The 24,653-nt window shown below is 48.0% G+C and overlaps 1 protein-coding gene across 1 annotated transcript in view; it reads left to right on the top strand.

The window, feature by feature from the left end:
• The window catches only part of MPHOSPH10 (M-phase phosphoprotein 10), a 223,162-nt gene that overhangs the window by 94,280 nt on the left and 104,229 nt on the right, over nucleotides 1-24,653 (top strand). The window lies entirely within an intron of this gene.

Below are 24,653 nucleotides of genomic sequence, written 5' to 3'. Positions count from 1 at the left end.
TATAATTGTTGCAATGCAGCTGTGAGGTATGTTTAAGAATGGGACATAGTGTTTTATCCAGAAACCATTGCCACACTGGGTTTAGAACTCCGGTCTCCCAGATGGAAGATAATCACTAAGTCCCTAGACCAAATATCTAAATTGAAAGATAACACAAGATTTTATGATGCAGGACTACTGTCATTTTGAATATAAAGTTCGACTCTTTTTCCACTGAAAGATCTAGCTACAAATGACTGCAGATTTCCACAACATGACTGTCCCTACACTCCACACTCCATTATTTTTACATTTACAAGGCATTGTAATTTTTTATTTTTTTATTTACCTTCTTCAGTATTTGAGTGTATTATGAAGTACCTTATGTTTAAAAACTATTTTCATGTTGTAGGTATGCTTTCTTTTTTTGTTTTGTTTTAAGAAATGTGATTGATTTATAAGACAATAGACATTAAGAACAATAAAGTACCTTGTAAATATTGTAATAAATGCATGGATGGAAAAAGGGAGAAATTAAAACGGAATCTAAAATTCGAATTGTTCTTTCAGAGAATGTATAATATATAAGCAAGTAAATAATATGATACTTTAAATATATAAGTATTATTAGGCATAAACAACATGTCATATACATTATTTAAACTATAACAGAGCAAGGTGGTTTGGATACATCCTTAATAAATGGAGAATGCACATTGGGTTCTGCTGAAACCTTGGATAAAGTAATTCTCGTTTAGATAACAAAGTCATGGGTGTGACAAATGCTTTATCTAATCTATGGTTAAAGTGAACTCCATAACACCATGCTTGAAAAGAAACATTAGAATTATATTTTCAATCTTTTGTCATCTCTTAAAAAAGCTACAGCTATAAGAAGATCAGGAATTTGAACATTAAACTAACAATTCCATTTGTTTGATATACAAGTCCTAGAAACAGATCAATGGTATTAAATGGTAAATAAGTTTAAAATATACGTGTAATCTGACAGAATTCAGATATATTATTGCAATCTTAAAGCATATGTTTTGAAGTCTGAATGGGGTACATTACAAGAACAACAATTGGTAAACAAATTGGAATTAATTTTTGTAATCGATCAGTTGTCAGTAATTATCTTTTGTATTTAAAAAGTATGGTGTATGTAGCATTAGCAGTAAGATGTGATCATGGACCAGTCCATAATGCACACTCTTCCAGTACAACCCACTCTAAGGCCAACCACTATAAAGGTGTTCAACTACGGATCCACTTCTCTTCCTCTAGTGGGGGTATGCAGAACCGAAATTGCTCATGATTCTCGCTCTACTCGTGCTAAAGTATATGTCACGAAAGAAGGCACAGGGATGCTACTGAGTTGAGGTACAGCAGAACACCGTCAAATCTTTGTTTTCATTTTCAGCATACACTAGTAACCTGGTGACTCAATTTAAATCATTGTTTGAGGGCATGGGATGCCTCACAAACTGTTTTATACGCCTACACATCGATGTTTCAATCCAGCCATGCCCTTGAAACATCAGAGGGTGGCCTTTCACCTCAGGCCAAAGGTGAAGGAAGAATTGATCGAGCTGGAACATGCGAATATCATTGAGAAGGTTGAAGGTCTGACACCGTGGGTGTCTCCAATTAACGTAGCTCGCAAACCTCAACAGCCAGGAGAAGTCAGAATATACATGGATATGCACCTGCCTAATCTGGCTATTGACACCCTCCGTCAACGATATTGTGTCTGTAGTCAGTAGATCAATTTGGTTCTCAAAGATGGACTTAAGGGCTGGCTATCACCATCTGATGTTGGAGCCAGAATCTCAAGTGATGACCACATTCTCCACTCGGATGGGATTGAGAAGGTACAAACCTCTCCGTTTTGGAATCTATAGTGCAACCGCAGTCCTCAATGTCAGTCCAGACATTCTGGTCCATGCTCCGACACTTGAACTACGCTTTGAGCGGTTGAGTGTTGAGAGTCACCTTCCAACGCCTCAAAGAGAATGGTCTAACCCTTCATCGAGAAAACTGTGCTTTTCTCCAAAAATAAATATCCTTCGCTGGTTATCGTTCCTCCCAAGAAGGGGTATTACCGCATCTATTCATAGTCCAGAACATACAGGCTGGTTATCGTTCCTCCCAAGAAGGGGTATTACCGGATCTATTCATAGTCCAGAACATACAGGCTGCCCCCAAGCTCCCACCAGTGTGACCATGGTGAGAAGTTTTCTCGGTATGGTTATGTACTGTGGCTGATTAATCAGCAATCTCACAGACCTCACCGCCCCCTTGCGAGAGCTGACAAAAGCCAACACACCCTGAAATTGGGGGCCCAATCAGGAGGAAGCATTACAGCCCACGAAACGAGCATTGTCGGCTGATAAGACCCAGTCATAAGACTCTGAGCTATCTATCGATGCCAGTTCCACGGGTCTGGGAGCAGGTCTATCCCAGAAACAGATCAACTGGGAATGGGCTCCGGTGGCCTATTCCAGCTGAGCATTGACGGAGACTGAGCAACGCTATTCTCATATAGAGAAAGAAGCCATTGCTGTGCATTGGGAATGTCGTCATTTTCATCTATATATGAATGCACACCTTTCGTGGTGCACGCTGACCCCTCATCCCTTTGTTCGTGGGATCATCATCCAAACCCCCACCATCTCAGTGAGAAAAATGAATTTTACAACTGCAAGACTACCATTTCACAGTGCTTTTTCGCCCAGGTGCTCAGAATCCTGCGGACTACCTATTCCGGCCTGCGACGGAAAGCGAAGTATGTGACGCGGAAGATGTGGAAGAATATGTGCGTTTTGTCGTTGAACGCTCCCTCCGGCCCACTCCCCATCTCACTGGAGGAGATCATCGAAGCTACTTTGACTGAGAAGTGTATCCAGCTAGGCATCTCGGCTGTGCGGTACGGAAGGCAGTACACCTTGCTGGACAAGCCCACATACTGCACAGACGGAGCGAGGTTAATGTTAACCTCGTTGCACAATTTTTGCATGGAGCTGGAGGTATACCTAAAAGGCTGTATCATGAGGGGTGCCCCGCCGGGTGGTCCTTGCGACCCTGCAACAACGCTTGGCGCTTCAAGAGGTTGTCAAGACCTAATCGTGGCTGCGATGCAAGGTTTGACTTTACAATACAGATGCCCTCATGGAGCAGACTGTGCGTCGGTGCTCCCTGTACCAGGCTGCCGGCCCTACGGACTCACCCACGCATATCCCCCCAGACGACATCCCGATGTTTTCCTGGCAATGAGCCAGCACTGATTTTGATAGTCTACCTGATGATAGACACGTTAGTGGTCATCGATGATTTTTCAAAGTACCCCGAAGTAGAAGTCATGGAGTACAATACCGCCAGTCAAACGATACCTCATCTTGAGAAGATAATGGCCACCCATGGCCTGGTTAAGAAATTGCACACTGACAATGGCCCGCCTTACTTGAAAAAAAAGAGGAAAAAAAAGATAAACGTTCTTTGGCATAACAAGATTGCTCTCAGCAGATCTGGCGACTACAGGTGGCCCCACGATTCGAATAATGCTTACCGGCCTAGTCCAGATCTGATGGGCTGAGGATAGTGGTTCCCACATGGGCCATCCCCTGCATTGCTTCGCTGGTGGCCCTGGCTGATTTGAGGGACATACACGCTGAGACACGAGGGGACTGATAGCTTTCTGATCACGCCTTGTTGGTCCACACTGCACCTTGTCAGTTGCGGAGTCAATTCTACTTCTGCCTCCGGGCTGGGCTTGGTGGGCTGAACGTCGAGAACGCAGCCTCTACTCCCATATATGCCTGTTCAGCCTAGTTGAGGCCTTTGGCCCAAGCCGGGCCCCTGCCTACACGGCTGCCCCGCCGAGCCTCCCCTGGTGGTGCCCCTTCGCTACCCTGAGGCATGGGCTGCAAAGATCCCAAGCAAAGGACTTTGCCCTTTGGGAAAGTTGTAGACAACATGACCGACGACCCCACTGACATGGCGGGCGGAGCCCACAGTGCCAAGGATACAGAAAACCCTCCGTTTCTATCAGCTGCGATGCTCCAGGAAATGAGAGCGGGATTGCGGGCCCTGGAGGCAGGTGTGACGCACTGGATAAAAGCTTGGCAGACATGTGTGCTAAGGTGCAGGCACATGATCGACGGCTGGATGTGGCGGAGGCTCGGATATCGGATGTGCAGGATAGCGCGGCGCAGTCCCAGAAACGACTGGACAGAGTGGAACGAATCTTGAAGGAGGTGGCAATTAAGAATGAGGACCAAGAAGCGCGCAGTCTGCGCAACAACGTGCACATCCTAGGCGTACCGGGACCGGCTACTACTGGTCATATGGACGTCTTCGCTGAACACTTGCTATCTGATCTGTTTGGCAGGGAGGCCTTCACTCAGGGGTTTGTAGTAGAACGTGCTCACAGATCGTTGGCCCCCCGCCCTAATCCTGGACTTCCACCGAGAACCATCATTGCAAGAATTATGAACTTCAGGGATCGAGACTCCATCTTGAGTGCCGCCCTTGAACGTGGCGACGTACAGTGGCAGGGGTCTAAACTGTCTTTCTTTCCAGACTTCACTATTATGATCCAGGACGCTCGCGGCAAGTTTAATGGGGTGAAGGCTACCCTGAGGAATCCGGGGCTACGGTATGGAATGTTGTATCCAGCCAGGCTTAGGGTGGACGTGGGAGGCCGATCCCGTATATTTAACACCCCAAATGAAGCACAGGAGTTCCTCCACACTTACAAAAAGGACAACAAAGGGGTGGTGACAGTGGACGGGTTTCATCCCCTCCTCGGAGCGGCTCTGAATCCAGCATGGATCTCTTCTCAAATACAGGGACTGGATAAACGGACAGTAATGTATGGGCTTTCTGAAACTGATGCTTTCGTTATACGGTTTCTTCTTGTTCACTGAAGTTGCTACTTGAATATCCGGCCGGCGTGGGGTTGCCACACCTCAAGGTGTATACCTGGTATTGGTCTAGATCACATCTAGATGTGCATTCTACTAGCACCACCAGCTGATCCGATGGGCATGGTATTGCCTCACTTGGGAAGGGTTGAGGCTGGGTGGTGGGCGGTTTTCATGCAGTATGTTCAATATTTTCAGGGAATTGACAAACAGGTCATTGTCACAAGGCGTTTAAATAGCTTATTTACATACATGTTTAATGTCTCAGAGGTAGTATGGCACAGTTAGGTAACTTGTCTGGACCTTCTGGGCTGTCCCTCATGTCATGGAATGTTAGGGGCCTAAACAACACCCGTAAAAGACGCCAGGTAATCAATTACTTACTACGACATAACATCAATGTAGCCTGCCTGCAGGAGACACACTTGTCCAAATCAGACACTTCCCTAGTGGCCGCAAGCTGGGGGGCACACAGATATTTCTCTAATTATAGTAGACACGCTAGGGGGGTCGCCATACTTATCCACAAAAAGATCCCCTTTTACCCGGGTAGAGTGATAGAAGACAGTGAGGGCTGTTTCCTGGTTGTCACAGGCACCCTAATGGGTCACTTTGTTGCAGTGATAGGCATCTATGTTCCAAACATAGACTCACTAGAGTTCTTTTATTCCTTACAGGTGCACTTATTGGCATTAAATCCCTGTTTGCTTATTATGGGAGGTGATTTAAATTTGTTATTAGATCCCACAAGGGTCAGCACTTCCTCCTCTCCAGACACTAAAGCCCACTCTCACCTTGCATTACAAGACATCTGCCGGCAATTCTGCTTGGTAGACGTTGAGCGGACACACAATTCGGCTACTACTTCATGTACTCACTATTCAGGTTACCATAACACCTGGACCAGAATAAATTAGTGGATTTCTGGGATGCAGCGGACAGAACTGTTGCACTTGGGTAAATATCACACGACCAGGAGATACGGAGAGGGCGAACGTCCTGGTAGAATTCTGGCACACATACCCCACCCCTTAAAGCAGAGCGTACATAACCAAAATTAAGAAACTCAGTTGACCAGTCGGTATATTCTACCCCAGAGATAAGTGACGCATTCTTCATTTTAAATTTTATATATTTCTTTTTATTAAACACTTTCGACATATATCACAGTAATTACAGTCAGGCCAGCGACTACATCATTTCACATTATTGACATTTAAATTGCAATAAAAATCAGGATTAATGAGCTAAACAAGTCAAGGGGATTGTAGAGTGTCTGTAACGACCTGTCGATTTGGTGGGGCGCAAATGTCGCCTCTATAGTGGTTCCACGCTCCCCACACCCTACTCCATTTCCCAGGGCATTCTCTGGCCACATAGACCGACTTTTCCCTATACATACTCCAGTCTAGATCTTCCTCCCATTTCCTTAATTGGGGCGGCTGGAGCGCCCCAACAGCTGTGCAACATTTCTTTTCGTGATCATGTATGCCAGGGTTACCCATTGCGTAGCGTTGGTATTCAGATCTGTGGGTTCCCAAACGTTGAGGATACACCTTTGCGTCTCTGGTTGCAGGTTTACACCCAAAACCTCCCGCAAGGTGTCATGTATGTATCTCCAGTATGCTTGTATGTATTTATTTATTTATTTAAACACTTATAAAGCGCAACAAAGGCCCTTGGGCATCTCGGCGCTAAGTATCTGCTGAATTCAGCCCTACAGATGGATGTGGTTATTGTTCAAATAGCCACGTTTTGAGGTGCTTACGGAAGGACCACAGGGATGGGCTGTTCTTTATAGATAGTGGCAGAGTATTCCAGAGCTTGGGTGCTGCAACGAGGAATCTTCTATCACCCCATGAAACCAGTTTGGTACGGGGTACTTCCAACTGGAAAAGGTCAGAGGACCGCAGGGACCTTGTGGGCCGGTAGGGGACAAGTTGTTGAGTGAGAAAGGCTTGTCCCTGATTGTGCAGCGCCTTATAGACAATGCACAAAGCCTTAAACTTAGTTCTGTTCCTGATGGAAAGCCAGTGAAGTTCTCTGATGGTTCCTGAGACTGATTGAAATTTGGGGATATCACCCAGCAGTCTGGCAGCAGCATTTTGAATGGTTTGCAGCTTATTGAGGACTATTTCTTGGGAGTTCAGGAATAGGGCATTGCAGTAGTCCAAGGTGGACAAGACCAAGGACGTAATCAAGGTTTTACCAGCGGAATCCGGAAGGAAAGGGAGGATTTTTTTAATAATTCGTAGCTTGTAGAAAGCAGAAGAGGCAATCTGATTTGCGTGAGGAACAAAAGTGAGACGGTCGTCAAACATGACACCTAGGTTCCTCACTTTGCTGACGGGAGTGGGGGGAGGGCCCATAGACTGTGGCCACCAGCGGGAGGACCATTCTGGGGTTAAGTTTCCAAAGATGACCACCTCGGACTTATCCGAATTCAATTTAAGGCAATTGGATGCCATCCAATTCCCTATGGCCTGCATGCCCAGATTGAAATTATTGGCGATTTTTTGGCCGTCATTTCTGATGGCCAGAACCAACTGGGTGTCGTCAGCGTAGGATGTGAGGCTCATCCCATGGGCACGAATGGTATTGGCGAGGTCCGACACATATATGTTAAAGAGTGTCGGACTCAGGGATGAGCCTTGGGGTACTCCGCACGGCAAGGACAAGGTGGTAGACTAAAAAGGCCCTATGGTGACCACCTGAGTTCTTTCGGCGAGGAAGGAAGCCAGGAGAGTCCTAGCCTTGTGCCTAATCCCCAGGTCTTCGACACGGTCGATCAAAATAGCATGATCGACCGTGTCGAACGCTGCTGACAGGTCCAGCAGTATCAAGACTGCCGTGCCACCCGCATCGCGAATGGTTCTGATGTCCTCTGTAGCCTTAATCAGGGCCGTCTCTGTCCCATGATTTAGGCGAAAACCAAACTGGGAATCATCCAGTAGACGGTGGGTTTCTATAAAGGCCGACAGTTGAATATTTAGGGCCTTTTCGACAACTTTAGCCAAAATAGGCAGATTGGCAATAGGTCGATAATTTTTAAGCTCATTCCTATCTAGGTTTTGTTTTTTTAGCAGCGGTTTTAGTAGTGTCTTTTTTAAATCGGAGGGATAAACTCCTGTGTTAATCATAGTGTTACAGATGGTAGTGATTGCTGGGAGCAGCACTTCCGAAACTGGGCGCAGTACTTTAAACGGGCAGGGATCAAGGGCAGAGCCTGATTTGATGGATAACAAAATATCCCTGACCTGAGTGATAGAGACCTCCTTAAACTGAGAAAAAGAAGGGCCAGCCATGGAGGAGCTCGCCATCTCAGGAGCAGTGTTTTGTGGCATTTTTACACCATTGGCAAAGACAGCATAAATGTCATTGACTTTGTTATAAAAATAGTCAGCCAATGCATCACAAAATGATTGGGAAGAGGGGGGTTGTAAGTTAGGCAAGCATCCTGCCAACTGTTTAGTGGTCTCAAATAAAGCCTTGTTTGAATTTTTGGAAAGTTCAATTTTCTCAGAGAAGAACTTCTTCTTGGCATCTAGGATCATGTTTTTATACATAATGACCGAGTGCTTGTAGGTCATTTTGGCCTCTTCGGAATAGAGTCTGCGCCAATTCCTTTCATTCCTCCGACACAACTGCTTTTGTGTCCTTAGAATTTCCGAGTACCATGGAGCAGACGGGGATGATCTGTTTCGGGAGCTTTGTTTTGACTGAACCAAGAGAGTGGTCGCGGAAGCAACCCACTTATTGTATTGAGTGATCGCAGAATTGGAATCATATGACAGATGTGGACTAGTTTTAATCAAAAGCGATTGCAAGCTATTGCTGTCAATATTTTTCCAATCCAAGAAGGGCTGACGGTGGTTACCATTTTCCATAGCTGTTCGTGGAGCATGGTTGATTAGGGTGGCCATTATGACAAAATGATCTGACCAGATGATGGGGAAAATGGCTGAGACCTGAAGGTCATTTAAATTAGTAAAAATGGCATCCAGGGTATGGCCTCCTTCATGGGTAGGGGCTTTCACTAACTGGGAGAATCCGAATGTTGTTAGGCATGCCTGCAGAGCGGCTGTATCATTGTCTTCACTTTTGTCGAAATGAAAATTGAAGTCGCCTAATATTGTAAATGAACCATCCAGGGCAGCTACTTCCAGAATATGACCGATGTCGGAAATAAATGCCGACCTTTGCCCTGGAGGACGGTAAAGAAGGATACCTTTGAAGTTTACCGAGGGAGTGAATTTAATGGAAAATTGGAGAGCCTCACAGGAAAGGAGCGGTATTGACAGTCCCACAGTATGTGGAGGAACGTCCCTGGTTCTCCACACCCTCTTTTACACTCTGCACTCTGTCTTTCCCATCTGGACCAGTCGAGGACCTGTCACAAATATTCAGTGCAGTATTTTGAGCTGTATTAACCGCAGTCTAGCCGGAATTGCAACCTCCCGTGGGGATGATATCGCCGCCTGCCAGTCCTCCTCAAGTTCCAACCCATGATTATTCAATTTCCCCTTGAGGGCCTGTAGAGGGTCTGCCATATTGTTAATTTAGTTTCTTGTAAATGAGGGAGATGGTCTTTTCCTCCAGGGGGGAGGCTTTCGAGAGCGTGGTATTCTTCGGTATCTGGGAGTGTAAGGCATGCCGAACCTGGAGATATCTATAATACTAGGTATCTGCCAAGTCATATTGCTTTTTCAGTGAGGCAAAGGAAAGGACAATACCCTCCCCCCAGACGTCCTTTATCCGTGTGATCCCAATAATGTCCCACTTATCAAACCCCTTAGAACGCCAAAGGCTCCCAAGTCTCTCAGAGCCCCACAGCAGTGTGGCCAAAGTGAGTTTATTTTCCCATTTCATGTTTCTGTTAACTGCATACCATACATGGGCGGAGTGAGCCGTGGGTCCAGTCAGGGGGAATCTACTAGGTTTTGCATACAAAACTCTATTAAAGTCCGCTCCAGGGAGCAGCCACCTGTCCATAGCATATCCCGGATCATCCGGACGGCCGTAAATCCCATGATTAATTGCCGGGCGCAATCTGGATTGGGCAATTTGACGGAATTACGGGTGGGTCCCCGTGGAAAGTGACACATTCATGACCCATTTTAAAACCCTATACAGTTCCAGAATAGACAGAGATCTCAGCGCAGGAAGAATACTTATCCGAAATTGCATTAGTTTATCTTGAGAAATATATGCAGGACTTCCAGGACATTCCAATATCATAAGAAAATATTGTGGAGGCCATAGACGCGTCCCGGGGTTCCTCTGCTCCGGGACTAGATAGGTTCTCTGCAGATTTTAAAAGGCGTACAAGGATATTCTGGTCCCACGATTGATAGAGGTTTACGCAGAAGCGTTGGAAAAACACATTCTTCCCCACACTTTTCGAGAGGCCGTCATTATTATACTACTTCCTAAACCCGGTAAGGACCCTTCTCTGTGTGGCTCGTACAGGCCCCTTTCTTTATTGAATCTGGATTATAAAATATTAGCCATGGTGATTGCTATCAGGCTCTCTTTGTTAATGGAGTATATTATGTCCCCTGCGCAGTCTGGATTTGTTCCCCATCGCTCCACTTTGCTTAATCTCCGGACCCTTTTTGCAGTTATTCATAGAATAGATCCCTGGTGCCGGCAGTGGTGGTGCTATTAGATGCCGAAAAGGCTTTTGATTCCTTAGAATGGCCCTTTTTAGGTCTCGCTTAGCGAATGCAGCGCAGCTGCTTCGCTTGGCGAGACTCTATTGGTATGGCTTTCATTCACAAAGAGAGACAAACCATGTGCGCGCCTGGACAGGCGATGTGCACGCGCATGGCGTCTCCTCTCTGGCATCTCCTTTGTAGTGATAGGAGCCTTTACACGCTCCCCCCAATTGCTTGATTTATTAGCGCTTGTCTGTCCGTTGGAGCCTCTCCAAAAGTGCCAGAGTATCTGTTTCCGATCACGAGCTGTACATCAACAGACAGGTGTTGACATAATTGGCTCATCCCACAGTTGGCCCGGAAACTTCATGGTAACAACCGCACTGATGTGCAATGCAAACTCCACAACATAGTGCACATTTATAAGTCCGCACATACCATCCGGTCTTTTAAGAATGTAATGTTATTTACAATTTCATCTATTGCAATACAGTGATGCTGCTCCTGTAATGCATGTTCATATTTTGGATTTTGTGAGCTTGTTACTGCTGTGTGTAAAGAGAAAAAACATTTTCATTACACAAAACTCTGAACTAATGGTTCTGTTTTTTTCTTGTTTTTTGTGTGTGCACTTTTATGTAAAGCTAACTTGAGCTGAAGGTACTGGAGCGCTTTACATGAGTATCAGGTGCATTGCGCAAGGTCACATGCATGTTTTTAGGCGCGGGGAGCAGGAAATTCATTTTTAGGCATAGTGGGGTTAAGTAATGTGCCCACTGGATGTTGCGCTGATGGCTTGACCCCAACTTGGTTCCACAGTTTCAAAATCGGCAACTTTGACCACATCTTCTCCCATTCTTGTCACAACCACCCACCAATGGCAACCACTCCAGCAATCGATAAACAGGCACCTTTTATTAATGAAAACAACTTGATCCCAATATACTGGCCATTCTTGTACGTTAGTTTTGCGGTGGCCGATTTTAATCAGTTGTTGAGTGTTTTTAACTGACATGACACTCGTGGGCTCGGGATAAACTGAAATTCAGCCTAGATTCACTCAGCCTAGATTCTATCTGCCCCGGCTGGACACAGAGTTTGAGTGCAGAAAAAGTCAAAAAGATAAGGTGTTGCAGTGGCCTTAGCCCTGAGTGACGACGAGAACTCCTGCTGGCTGGGTGCCTGGCCTCTGGGGGTGCTTGTTGGGGACGGCCTCCAGGCCTTGACTGTGGTTACCTTGGGCCCCCGAGTGGAATCTCTTGTTGGATTGCGTTGGGTGAAGGACCTACCGTGGGCGCGGAGCGGTCCGCCCACCTTCTGCTGACCATGACGAGAGGTGGGGGCGGCGCTGGATCCGCCAAGCAAGGACCGATCGACAAATTCACTGGACCCAGTGGGGGATCCGGGGCCGGCCAGGGCACGGGACCTGATAACGCGGCCCTGATGGCCGCCATTACACAATCCAGGGACATGCTTGATGCCAAGATTGGTGCGGTGGGAGCCGATGTCATGCTACTACGTCAGGACCTCCGCAATGCCGTTGCTCGCATCACAGAGACCGAAACCAGGATCACAGGGGTGGAGGAGGATGTAGTTACCCTGAAAAAGAAAGTGGCGGAAATGGACAGGATCCGAAAGGGGCTGGCACTCCGCGTCGAGGATGCAGAAGGGCGAGCGCGCAGGAATAATCTGCGTTTCGTGGGATTTCCGGAGGACTGCGAGAAGGGGCCCATGGATGCGTTCCTGACACGCTGGCTAGAGGGCTGGCTTCCCCCGGACGTCCTGTCGCGCTGCTTTGTGGTGGAGCGCGCCCATAGAGCCCTGATGCAGAAACCGCCGGTGGGAGAATGGCCGCGTCCGGTCATAGCTAAAATCCTCAACTTCCACGACAGGGACACTATACTCCGCGAAGCGAGGGCCAAGGAGACTTTGCTGTTTGACAATCACAGGATTATGATTTTCCCAGACTATACTAAGATGGTGCAGCAGCAGCGCCGTTACTTCCAGGATGCGAAGGCCAAACTGCGTGGTCTGAAGATCCAATATTCGCTGCTATACCCGGCTCGTCTTCGAGTCGTCTTTCAATCCAAGACCCACTTTTTTGATACCCCGGAGGCAGTGTTTGGCTGGACTGATGAGACGACCAGGCTCCGACCGAACGCCCAACCGGGCTTGAACCCCGGATCATCGCGTGGGTCGTCGCAGGAGAGGGGCGAATCTTCCATCAGGGGTAAAAGACACAGGAAATCTCGATCACGGCGGCGCTCCCGATCCGGGGGTGGTCCTCTGGATGGTGCACAGTCTGACACTGCTCAATCCGGGACTGGGACTTGAAGGCCGTGGGAGCTCTTTCTTGCTCCCCTGGCAACTCTTCGTCGTTGGACTTTCCGAGAGGCCCAGAGCGGTTGCCGCGTCAATCGAGTGACTAGCATCTGGTGTGGTGAGATCTGGAGCATGGCTTGACACAGGAGGGGCGATATAGGCGTTGTCTGACTGCCTCGCTCCATTCGAGCTGTGGGACAATTGTGGTTCAATGGGGCTCGGGGTACTGGCCCATGGGCGGCCTAGTCCTCTCACGTTTGGGGGGCGGCCCTAAGGGAAGGTACCGTTAGTTGGGGGGAGTAGTGGGATCCATTGGTATGGGTGGCTTTGGGTGCTCTGTTTTGGGCCTGAAGCTCCCCATGCCGCGACAGATACTTCAGTGTTTAATGAGGTATTGGGGTGGGGGAGGGGGAATAGACGGACATTGGGTAGTTGGGGGGGTTGTGTTAGTGGGCAGGGATGGGGGGGTAAGGGGGGTCTTGACGGGGATGCACGTGATTTTTGCTGCAGTGCTATACATGGTACTAGGCGCCTGGGCTGGGTCCTGGGGTTTTCAGAGACTCTCCCATCGAGACTATGGGTGATTTCCCGAAGCTAGCGCTCGCTAGTGGTTCTATGCGAATCTTAAGTTGGAATGTAAGGGGGATGTTGGACAAAATTAAGCGTGGGGCAGTGCTGCGCTGGGGTAAGAGGGACTCAGCGGATGTCATGCTGTTACAGGAGACACATATGTTGGGAACGAAGGTACTGAGTTTACAACGTTTTGGATATACCCAGGTGTTTCATGCAGGGTTTTCCAGGGGCTCGAGGGGGGGGGCCATCCTCATTCATCGACGACTGTCATATACTCACGAGCGTCATTGGCTCGATCCCCAAGGTCGATATGTGTTTGTTAAAGGTATGATTGGTGCGGAGCCAGTGGTGTTTGGTAGTGTGTATGCTCCCCCTCCTCTACAATGGTCCCTGGCAGAGCGCCTATTTGAATTGTGGGCCGAGATCCCAGATTCCTTGGCTGTGATAGGTGGCGACTGGAACGATGTGGTGGATGTGGGCCTGGACAGACAGAGGCTGCAAGGGGCAGCGGTGACAACCTCCCCTACACGCTTGAAAGCGATGATTGATGGGTTGGGCTGGGTGGATGCCTGGAGGCATTTGCATGTCAGGACACGTGAGTACACGTATGTGTCTGCTGTACACGGCTCCTTCTCCCGGCTGGACTGTGTGTTTGTCCCAGGGGCCTTTCTCGACAGAGTGAAGCAGGCCGAGATTCAGCCTCGGGGGCTGTCTGACCACTCCCCGGTCGTAGTACGGATTGAGCTGCGCAAGTCGTACCAGCCATTCCGGTGGCGGATGTCCTCGTGGCATCTCCAGCAGGCAGATTTTACAACACACATGCGCGGAGCGATTGCCCACTACTGGCAGGAGAACCTGACGGAGGGAGTGGATGGCATGACGGTCTGGGAGGCCATGAAGCCCACATTGAGGGGCGTGGATATAGCCTGGTGTGCTGCTGCCCGCCGAAGTCGCCGAGAGGCCACAGTGGCAGCGGCGGCTAGGGTGGGAGTATTAGAGAATCGGCGTCGGGAAGACGGTGACGGTGTAGCGCTGAGACTGCTCCTGCAGGCGCAGCAATCCTACGCCTCGGTCCTACTAGACAAAGCTCGACAAGCCTGGCTAGCCTCACGGAGCAGGGTTTACCAGTGGGGCGACGAAGTCCTGCACTATGCTCCATAGGCTGTGTCAACAAACTCTACAGCCGACTACTCTACCGGGCCTCACGGACGGAGAAGGGATTGCCATGACAGATCCTGCTGCCCTTGCGGCGAGCTTTGCTGGCTACTATGCGGTACAATACGCCCCTAGGGACAGTCTCCCACCGGAGGCGATTGACAAGTTCATAGCTGACCTTCCCCCCCGTGCGATATCGGATGAAGCCAGAACAGCCCTGGACCTTCCCTTGACGGCGAAGGAACTGGGTGATGCACTGGGACAACTCAATACTGGACCGAGCGGATTCCCCAGTGAATTCTACAAGAAATTCCACTTGCAGCTGGGACCGCACTATCGGCGGGCCTTGGAGGCAGCGCGGGAACATGGTAGCTTACCGGCGGACTGGCGTCAGGCTGAAATCGTAGTCTTCCAAAAACCGGGCAGGCCTCCCGACAGACACGAGTCATATCGCCCAATATCTCTAATCAACTTTGAAGCTAAATTGTTGGCCAAAGCGTTGGCGAATCGCCTCTTCCCGTATATAGTGGACTTGGTCCACCCGGATCAAGCGGGCTTTATGCCGGGTAGAGCGACAAGACACAATATCAGACGGGCACAGGTGGCGGTGGACGCGATGGGAGCGACTGGAGAACAGGCGGCGCTACTGCTGGCGGACATTGACAGGGCATTCGACTCTGTCAGCTGGACTTACCTCTTCGCTCTTTTGCCGCGTCTCAATCTGGGTCCGGTTTTTGTCTCGTACGTCAGGCTGTTATACACAGACATCACCGCCTCAGTGCGTATTTCAGGAGCCATTTCGTAGAGATTCCCGGTTGCTAGGGGGACCCGGCAGGGGTGCCCCCTATCCCCTTACCTCTTTGCATTGGTCATGGAACCACTGGCCGCGTGGGTGCGCATTGATGCGCAGCTTCGTGGCTTTGTGTGGGGAGCGGGACTTTCGGACAGGATCGCGCTGTACGCGGATGATGTCCTTTTCTTTATGACCGACCTTAATCGCTCGGGCCCTCGAATCTTGGAAATAATGCACATTTTTGGAGAAGTTTCGGGACTCTTCCTCAACCCGCGCAAATCGACTCTTTGGGTACTGGGGGGAAGGTCTGAGGCATTCTCTTGGGCCTCGGCTCTACAAGTGGCGGTCGGTGGTCTAAAATATCTGGGAGTTTTCCTCTCTGAGTCTGCTGCAATTGCATGGGAGCGCAACATACAGCCGGTATGGGACAAGGTTCAATCGGACGTCAAAACATGGTCGCGCATGCCTCTTAATATTTATGGCAGGTCCGCAATTTTCAAGATGGTCGCACTTCCTAGACTCTTGTACCAACTGCAAAACCATCCACACAGGGTCGACCCGCAATGGTTCCGTCGAGTAAATTCAGTGCTGGGTCGATTTTTATGGGCTGGGGGCGCTTCCAGAGTGGCGCTGCGGACCTGTTTCTTGTCCACGTACTGTGGAGGTCTCGCAACATCGGACATTCTATCCTACTATCAGGCCTCCCATTTGTTGGTTCTGAACGAGTGGTGGTACGGTGGACATAGCGATCCGGCATACGCCCAAGAACATCGTCTGATGGGGGACGCCACGCTTCATACCCTGTTGTATTCGGCGGGGCGGTGAAAAAAACTGCCGCAGGCTACTCAGGTAGTCTTCATAATTTGGAGAAAGGTGCTGCGCCGCATGGGCTGGTGGGGTCGGCTGACGGCGGAAACTCCACTTTGGAACAACGGACAGCTCCCTGCGCTGGCCTCGTTGCGGGGGTTCGGTGGCTGGGACTCCATAGGGATCTCGTCACTTGGCCATGTTCTTACTGGGAATACTCTCAAATCCTTTCAAGCTCTTAGTGCCGAATTTGACATGCCCAAGACCCAATTTTTAAAAATCTACAGCTTCGTCATGCTCTTGCACCGAGTCTGGTGGGGCTGGACCGTCTTCCGGAGTTTAGCCCCGTGGAAGCTAAGCTCTTCATGGGAGACCTGGGGGATAAAAAAGTTTCCAAAATTTACCAAACGCTAGTCACTCATTGCTCCTCTTCCCTCCTGTCGCTGAAGGCCTCCTGGGAGGTGGATGTTGGTCCTTTGGATGACGATGACTGGAGGGAGGCTCTGGAATCCCCCCGTGGGGCTGCAATAGCTGTGAGACTCCGGTTTATACAATACAAATACCTGCATAGGGCCTATTACACCAGAGAGAGACTGTGGAAGGCTGGCCTTATTGCTACCCCAGACTGCCTGCGCTGTGGGACTGAGAGAGGCACACTGGTACATACTGTGTGGTCGTGTGTGGGCCTGACCCGGTTCTGGAATGGAGTGTGGAACTGCTTGTCAGAGGTGCTGGGGTGGGATCTTCCTCGTACGCCCAGACTGGGTCTTCTACATATCCTGGATCAAGTGGGTGGTAACATTTATAAGCGTCACCTCCTTCTGCTGGCCTAGTTGTGGCTAAGCGGGATTTGGCAAGGGCATGGAAGAGTGACTGTGCCCCCCCACTTGGCGCCTGGAGGGCGGGCTTGGATTTCCTCATGGGGTTGGAATTGCCAGTGTTTGAGGCCAGGGGCTGCCCCCGAAAACATTATAAGATCTGGAAGCGGTGGGCGGACTATAGGGAGCTGACCTTGGAGCCTCCCGTTGACATGGATGATGGCCTGCCTACCTGTAGAGACCTCGGGGACTAGGTGGCTCCAGGACGCCTCTTTAGCTTTAAACTGTATAATGCAGCTGACAGTGATCACGTGCACCGGGATAGGGTGGGATAAGGGGTGGGTAGTGGGGGATTTTGGGGTTGTTGGCTGGGGGTGGGGGGCCAGTTGAACGTTTAGGCTGTTCATGCATTCTGTTGTATGTTGACCACTGACAGTGTCCTCCTGATTATGGAGAACTGTACATATGATCTGCTTAAACATCTAATAAACACGGTTGTGAAAAAAAAAAAGATAAGGTGTTACTGGACAGTTTCTATCTGCATTAACTGAAAACTCACTGACAAGACAAGTTCAACGTAGTTCACCTTCTGTGCCGCCCCTGCCCTCCTCTTTGTCCTCGGAGCCGTCTCTCCCTACGGTTTTACTCTTGCATCCCCACATGTGCCTTCAGTTATTATTTCACATTCTCTGTGTCATGGTGCTTTTTACTTTAAAAGAGCCTGTAAGTGCTGCTCTGACAAAGGCGTGTTTGGAATTTAAAATCTGCAGAATAACTCATTAGAAGCCGAAGAGAGGGGGCACTGTCCTGCTGAGAAGACCACCCGTCTCGCTGGTCTCATTAAACATGGTGCTGTCCAAAGGCGTCACCTCCGAGCACCTGTTCTCATTTGTTTCTTTAAAAGCTCTTTGGGGATACCCACCTATTACATTTTTTGCTGTGAATATTGTACTTTTTTCTGAATTGTTTAATGAACGGCTTTCAAAAACAAGCAACCATTGGCAAAGCCAATAAGTCTCCACTTTGAATTGCGCTAGCCAACCTTTTGGTTTTACCAATGCATCGTGGCAATGCTGAACAGCATCAGCAAAAAAGAAGAAAATGGAAAGCAACACAGAGAGCATGGGTTGATACGATATGAGGGGGGGGGTCAAGAAAAAACATCCACTCCCTCAGAATGTTGAAAGCAAAAGAAACAAGCATTTGCAATGCAATAGGTCTCGCAGTTATGCGAGTTTGAGCTATTGGCATTGCAAATAACAATATCTTTTATATCTGTTTTCGTTTAAAAAAACATAAATAAAAGGCATTCACATTTACAATGGCAATAGCTTAAACTTGCGTAACTGCAAGACCTATTGCATTGCAAATGCTTGTTTATTTCAGTGATGCGCCGCATGGTGATGCCGGAGGGTTTTGTTGCCACTACAGCTCTCTTATACACTAGCCCCACCGCCAGGCTGCGTGTCAATGGCATTCTATCTCAACCCTTTCACTTGACGCGCGAAACAAGGCAGGGATGCCCTTTGTCCCCATTATTGTATATTTTAGCTATGGACCCCTTAAGACATTTCCAGGAACGTCACCTGCATCGTGGTTTACAGTTTAACACTGGTCCGTTATTGGTATCACGTTATGCAGATGATACTATTCTATATGTGAGACGTCCTCAGATTAATCTTGAACCAATTTTTAGGGAAATTTTGAGATTTGGCCGTTTTTCGGGACTCAGCATTAATTGGCACAAGTCTGTAATCCCGTTGATGCGCAGCACTGCTCCATGGGACTGTGGGTATCCACTTGAGTGGTGACATGATACGGTCAAATATCTCGGCATCCACATACATATGGACACATCTAATATAATTAGGCTAAATTACGGACGAGCCGTAAGCTCCTTGGAGACACAGGTCGAAAGATGGCTTCGCCTTCCTCTATCAATGGCGGGTAGGGTCGCCATTATCAAAATGATAGTGCTGCCTAAATGTTTATATCTTTTTAACAACATTCCCATCCCCTCACTCAGTCCTTTTTTCTTTAGCTGCAGCAACACCTGATACCATTGGTTGGGGCGGGGGGGAGACCTCGGGTTAACTGACAGATTTTGACTCTCCCGTATGAAAGGGGAGGTTTTGGCGTTCCAGATATGTATTCATATTACTTAACTGCGCAGTGCAGTTATGCTTACGCTTGGTATCACCCGGACGCCCGATCCCTTTCTTGTGACCGGAGGCAGACTTAGTGCTCCCTCAGAAATTGTCCACAGTACTGACCAAGGGAATCCCAAGGGACCCACTTGATATTCAGACAGTGTCCACCACTAGCTGGGCATTGGAGGAGCTACGGAGACTGTTGGGGCTGGATCTACTATACTCCCGGCGCTTCCACTTCCAAACCCTTCATGGCTCCCCATCACGGGAGAAACACTAGCGCAACACATGCAGGCTAAGTTTGATGTCCGAAAGATAGGCAATCTATTCCCATATGATCATGTTTTCTCGATGTGAGAGGACGCTCGGTTTCAAGACAGTTCAATCATAGATTCCTTCATAATGCTACGCATGCATTCCATTCTACGAGCCGCTCTTCCTACATATCCAGTGGCACCGGACCCTGCGGCCCCATTAACGCTGATTATTGGGAGTGAGACGGGCGCATATCTAATTTCCAAATGTACAGCGCCTGCCTCAAGGTACCTCCAATCACCGACGTTAAAATTCGCACAGCTTGGGAACGTGATCCAGGCCGGCCCATATCAGATGATCAATGGGAACAGTGTTGCAGGGTCACGAAGGAAATATCCCTAAACAGCAGGCACAAACTCATTCATTTTAATGTATTCGCAGAATGTACCACACCAGCCTGGTCACACAAGATGGATCCTTTTAGACCACATCATTGTTTGAAATGTTCTTCCCCTCAAGCGGACTTCGCCCATTTAACATGGACCTGTCCTAAACTACAGCAGTATTGAGAACAGGTGCATGCCACATTAGGTGAAATGACTTCCCTGTCGCTGACCCCCACTCCGGAAATCGCACTCATGGGATACATGACCAACTTCCCCAAGAAGATAAAGAGGTTTGCGGCACTTGGGTTTCTGCTGGCTAAGTCTGAGATAGGCTAGTATGGGTGTGGTATATAAATAAATAATACCGGATCTAGGTTTTACTGGACATAGCAATAACAGATAGCTCAATAAATAAGAGTCAAGATTCGAGGTAGTAGGAGTTTGCAGGTTTAATACAGCATAAAGGACAGGAACAGGACAACCTGCACGGGAACAGGATGGCAGCGCTGCCGGGGGCAGGATCAGAATCGGCGTAACATTTAATAACAGTGCACCAATATATATACTAAAACAGTTACATTACAATGAATTACAGTAGGCGGAGCAGTGGGTGTGGTCAATAGCAGTCGCGAAAGATAAGGGTGAAAATGGGTGTAACAGGGGCGTATACATAGACATGTGATGCAAACGTAACAGAATATTTAATAAATGGGGCGGAAACATGGAGGGGGCTACCTAAGGAGCCGGGACCTCTAACCTAATGGTGCGCGCAAACTGACAATGACGTGTTACTAGGAGAAGCTGGGGGCTATGAACTCTGTGCTAGGAGCAGAGACTGAAGTCTGGAGAGTCAGGGCGACATGTACCTAAACCCTATCTAGTATCTGATGTTTAGAGGACATGTTGATAGAATCCAAAAGTTATCGGGGTAAAGGCTAACGGACTCTAAGAATGGTGCATGCATTATTCTACATGTAGTGCGTGATGAAGAATATTAAATGACCATTAAATGCAGTATTTCTCTTACATGGAGACGTAAAGGCTAGACAATGACGGAAACTATTGATGCGATTCAGTAGCTTAGGAATGCAGAGAAGGAGGGCTGGACTGATAACTAGAATCATAACATACTCTTGGCAGACTCAGAGGCAGAGCCAGGCTGAGCCGGGCACTGCGAGGCAGGATGTAAGTGAAGGGTCGAGGATACAGGTGGGGGCTGTATCGCTCCTCAGCGAGGACTCAGAAGACAGGAGCTGAATCTGGTGTCCGGGCCCTTTTGAGGCCTAGAAACGGGGACTTTACAATAAAATAACGTGCACACTGAGAAATGTGGCAACGTAACTTTACATAGGCCTGATACTCGTAGCTTTCACAAGAACTGGAAACTGGCATACTAGTGATGGACACAACTGTAATTGCGTCTTTAATCAAACATGGGGATACATATGCATATTTAATCATGCACACATAACATAAGATGGAGGACACGTAGGGACACAGAACCTGGCAAAATTTACTTTTCCACATTCCCTCCTTGTCACTACGTTTCCATCAGGAAACATCAATATTCATGATACCATCTATCATTTCATACAGTATCATTTGCTCGTCTCGGATTTTCTCGGAGCGGGATTTAGAACGGGACTTGGGACTAGGAATACAAGAGGTAGCACAAATGCCGCAAATCGCAGGGCCACATTGTAAACAGAGGCAGCAACTGAATATGATCGCTACTGCAATACCCAGAAATGACAATACTTTCCATCCCCAGGCGGAAATTATATTCCAGAACCAACCGGACCATGTCCAGGTGCCTGGATCTTGGTGTAACATATGGGCAATTTTATGGAGTCTGGTTATAGCTGAATAAACAGACGGCGCGTTATTAGGAATGAAAATGCAGCAACTAGATCCGATGACTCTACAGGCCCCGCCCCTATCGGCCAGTATGACGTCAAGGACGAGACGATTCTGGAGCACGACAATTCTCATAAAGGATTGCTCTTCGGTTAAGTTACTTAGAGCAGAAGTAGTCTCAATCACTACTGCTTCAAGGGTTCTCGTTAATCTACGTATCAGTTTACTATTCACGACAGTACCTAAATAAGGGAAGACACCTTTATTGATATCTATGTATTGTTCTAGAGCAGTTTCAGTATAATCGACAATCGGGAGGTCTCTTTTGTGTCTCGTATGTACTAGGTGGGAATTCCTATGATAGTCAGGTGGGGCTAGAAAAACTGGTGGCAGTAGGAAGGCAATGTAACAGATTCCCTCCCAATCGAGGGGCAGACGAACATATGCGGTCTGACCACAAACAAAATAAGAATGACGTGAAGCTTTGAAAATAGATTTCCTACTGTCACTATACTTGACGATAGTAGTACAATCACTATGGCCTACATGTACGGAACCATTCTTTCGGACACATAATTCGCCTTTAACTGGTAGTACTGACATAGCAGGTAAGTCTGGAGTAGTATCAGACTGAACATTCAGGACCATAAAATTCGAAGAATAATTTCCTAAATTATAAACTTCATTTTCTAGATCTAACCCTGTTCTGTGGGGAAGACCTTGCTTGTCTGGAAAACATGTACTGTTAAGAAAAGACATATCTGTTGAGGATGACGTTAACGTGGACCATGCTCCACACGAACCATTATGTGAAAATGGATAAGGAAAGAGTGGCAGAACTCCCTTCGGTGTCTGGAAAGGGGGGAGTCGACCACACACCCAACAATTAGTGGCATTGCTGGTCTGGTGTGAATAATGTAACATGCGGATAAAGGAGTTATTACGCATAGCAAGACGATAAGAGAGTTCATGAGGAGGCAGATCACTAAACGTGTGCTCTACTGTAACATTAGCAGACTTATTTACATGAGAAACTGAAAAACACAAATAAAATGCATAACTGGTGCAGGAAATTATAATGCTGAAATATAGCAGAAAACATAAAATAATAGTGCAACTTCTAGAGTTCTCACTAACTCTCTCTCTGTGGGGGTCTATTATATACATGTCAGAAACCGGTCTAACCGTTTCACCTAGGGGAGGACTTAGACAATCAAACTGGCTGACTTATTTTACTAGACCTTAGTTTAAGCTTATACTCCTGCTGCGGAGTTTTCTCTAACAGGGAAGGGTTCGTAGCAATGTCTTTTGCGGGACAGTCCTTAAGAATAGTACTTTGGCAGTCTTTAAGATCCTCGGAAATGTTCTTTGAAACAGGCTTCAATCCAAAAAATCTTTTCACATGTGACAGGTGGACCCAGCCCTTCCTGCCTTCCAGCTTGACGGCAGTACGGGTGGCCAGGAGGACCTGTCGGGGTTCCTTCCAGCGAGGCTCCAGCGGACTTGAACGATCAAAGTTCCTGACCAGAACCATGGATCCGGGAACGATTTCATGCGGTGCCACCTCGGTATTGTCTGGAAATGCGGCAGCAACCTGTGAACGACAAGAGTTGAGGGCAGACATCAAGGAAGCTAGGTAATCTGTCAGCATATTACTTGAAACATCGGTAATACTTCGAGGTCTAGGTGTACCCCACATGTTAGGGGGGCGGCCGAATACGACTTCATACGGGGACAGACCTGATCTGGAATGTGCGACCATGCGCATATAAAATAGGGCAACTGGCAGAGCTACCAGCCAGTCCACACCTTTCTCTTTACATACTTTTGCAATTCGAATTTTCAGGGTCTGATTATGTCTCTCTACGAGACCGGCTGCTTCTGGATGGCGTACACAATGGAACTTCCACTGGTACCCTAACAACAGGGAAATATGTTTCATAAGCTCGGATGAGAATGGCTGGCCGTTATCAGAATATACGACTCTTGGGAGTCCATAACGGGGGAAGAACTCACGAACCAACTGCTTGGCAGTGGTCGCGGCTGTGTAATCTGGGACTGGATATGCTTCTGTCCACCTGGACAAAGCGCATACAACTACGAGGACATACTTGAAACCTCGACATCGCTCCATTTGAATATAATCCATCTGGAGGACTTCAAAAGGGTGGTCAGGGGGCTGGAAACCACCTTGTTCCACCGGGACACTTTTACCTGGATTAAACTGGCAACATATCATACAGGTACGGACCTTCTGCTTGGCTGCAGCTCGTAAATGCTTGTTGAACCAAATGTTCTGGATACTATCTAACATAGCTTTTTCTCCTAAATGTGCTGGACTATGTGCGGTATTGATAATGACTTGAACCATAGAGTCGGGGAGAAACCATGTGGCTTTACCCTTCGTTACCCATCCCTGATCTGTCTGGACCCCTCCTTGTTCGGACCATTTCTTGATTTCATCGGGAGTAGCATGTAACTGGATATCTATGACATCTTGAGTAGGGTCCTTAACTGTCATGCATGTAGTCGGATCTGGAGTATGTGTCTGTATCGGATTAACTGACATGTCTGGAGTCTGTGCTGTAAGCTTGGCTGTGCGATCTGCTAGATCATTACCTTGGGAAATAGTGTCAGTAACTTTCGTATGTGCTTTGCACTTCATGATAGCAATAGATGTCGGTAAGTGTATGGCATCTAACAGAGCTTGAATAAGGAGACCATGCTGAATCTTGGTTCCATGAGAAGTCATGAAACCTCTCTCCTGCCAGAGTACTCCGAAGTCGTGTACGACTCCAAATGCGTAATGTGAATCTGTGTAAATATTAACTTTCAGGTTCTTGGCGTGTATGCAGGCTTGAGTCAGAGCAACTAGCTCTGCTGCTTGAGCAGACAGGGTGTCAATACGGTGTGTTTCTATAACTTCAGTGTCAGTAGTCACTGCATACGCGGCTACTAGTTCTCCTGTACTCGTTC

This window comes from Lissotriton helveticus, chromosome 3_2 (assembly GCF_964261635.1).
Source record: "Lissotriton helveticus chromosome 3_2, aLisHel1.1, whole genome shotgun sequence".
Classification (NCBI taxonomy): domain Eukaryota; kingdom Metazoa; phylum Chordata; class Amphibia; order Caudata; family Salamandridae; genus Lissotriton; species Lissotriton helveticus.
The sequence above is the reverse complement of the archived record's forward strand: the minus strand, read 5'-3'. Positions and strand labels throughout refer to the sequence as shown.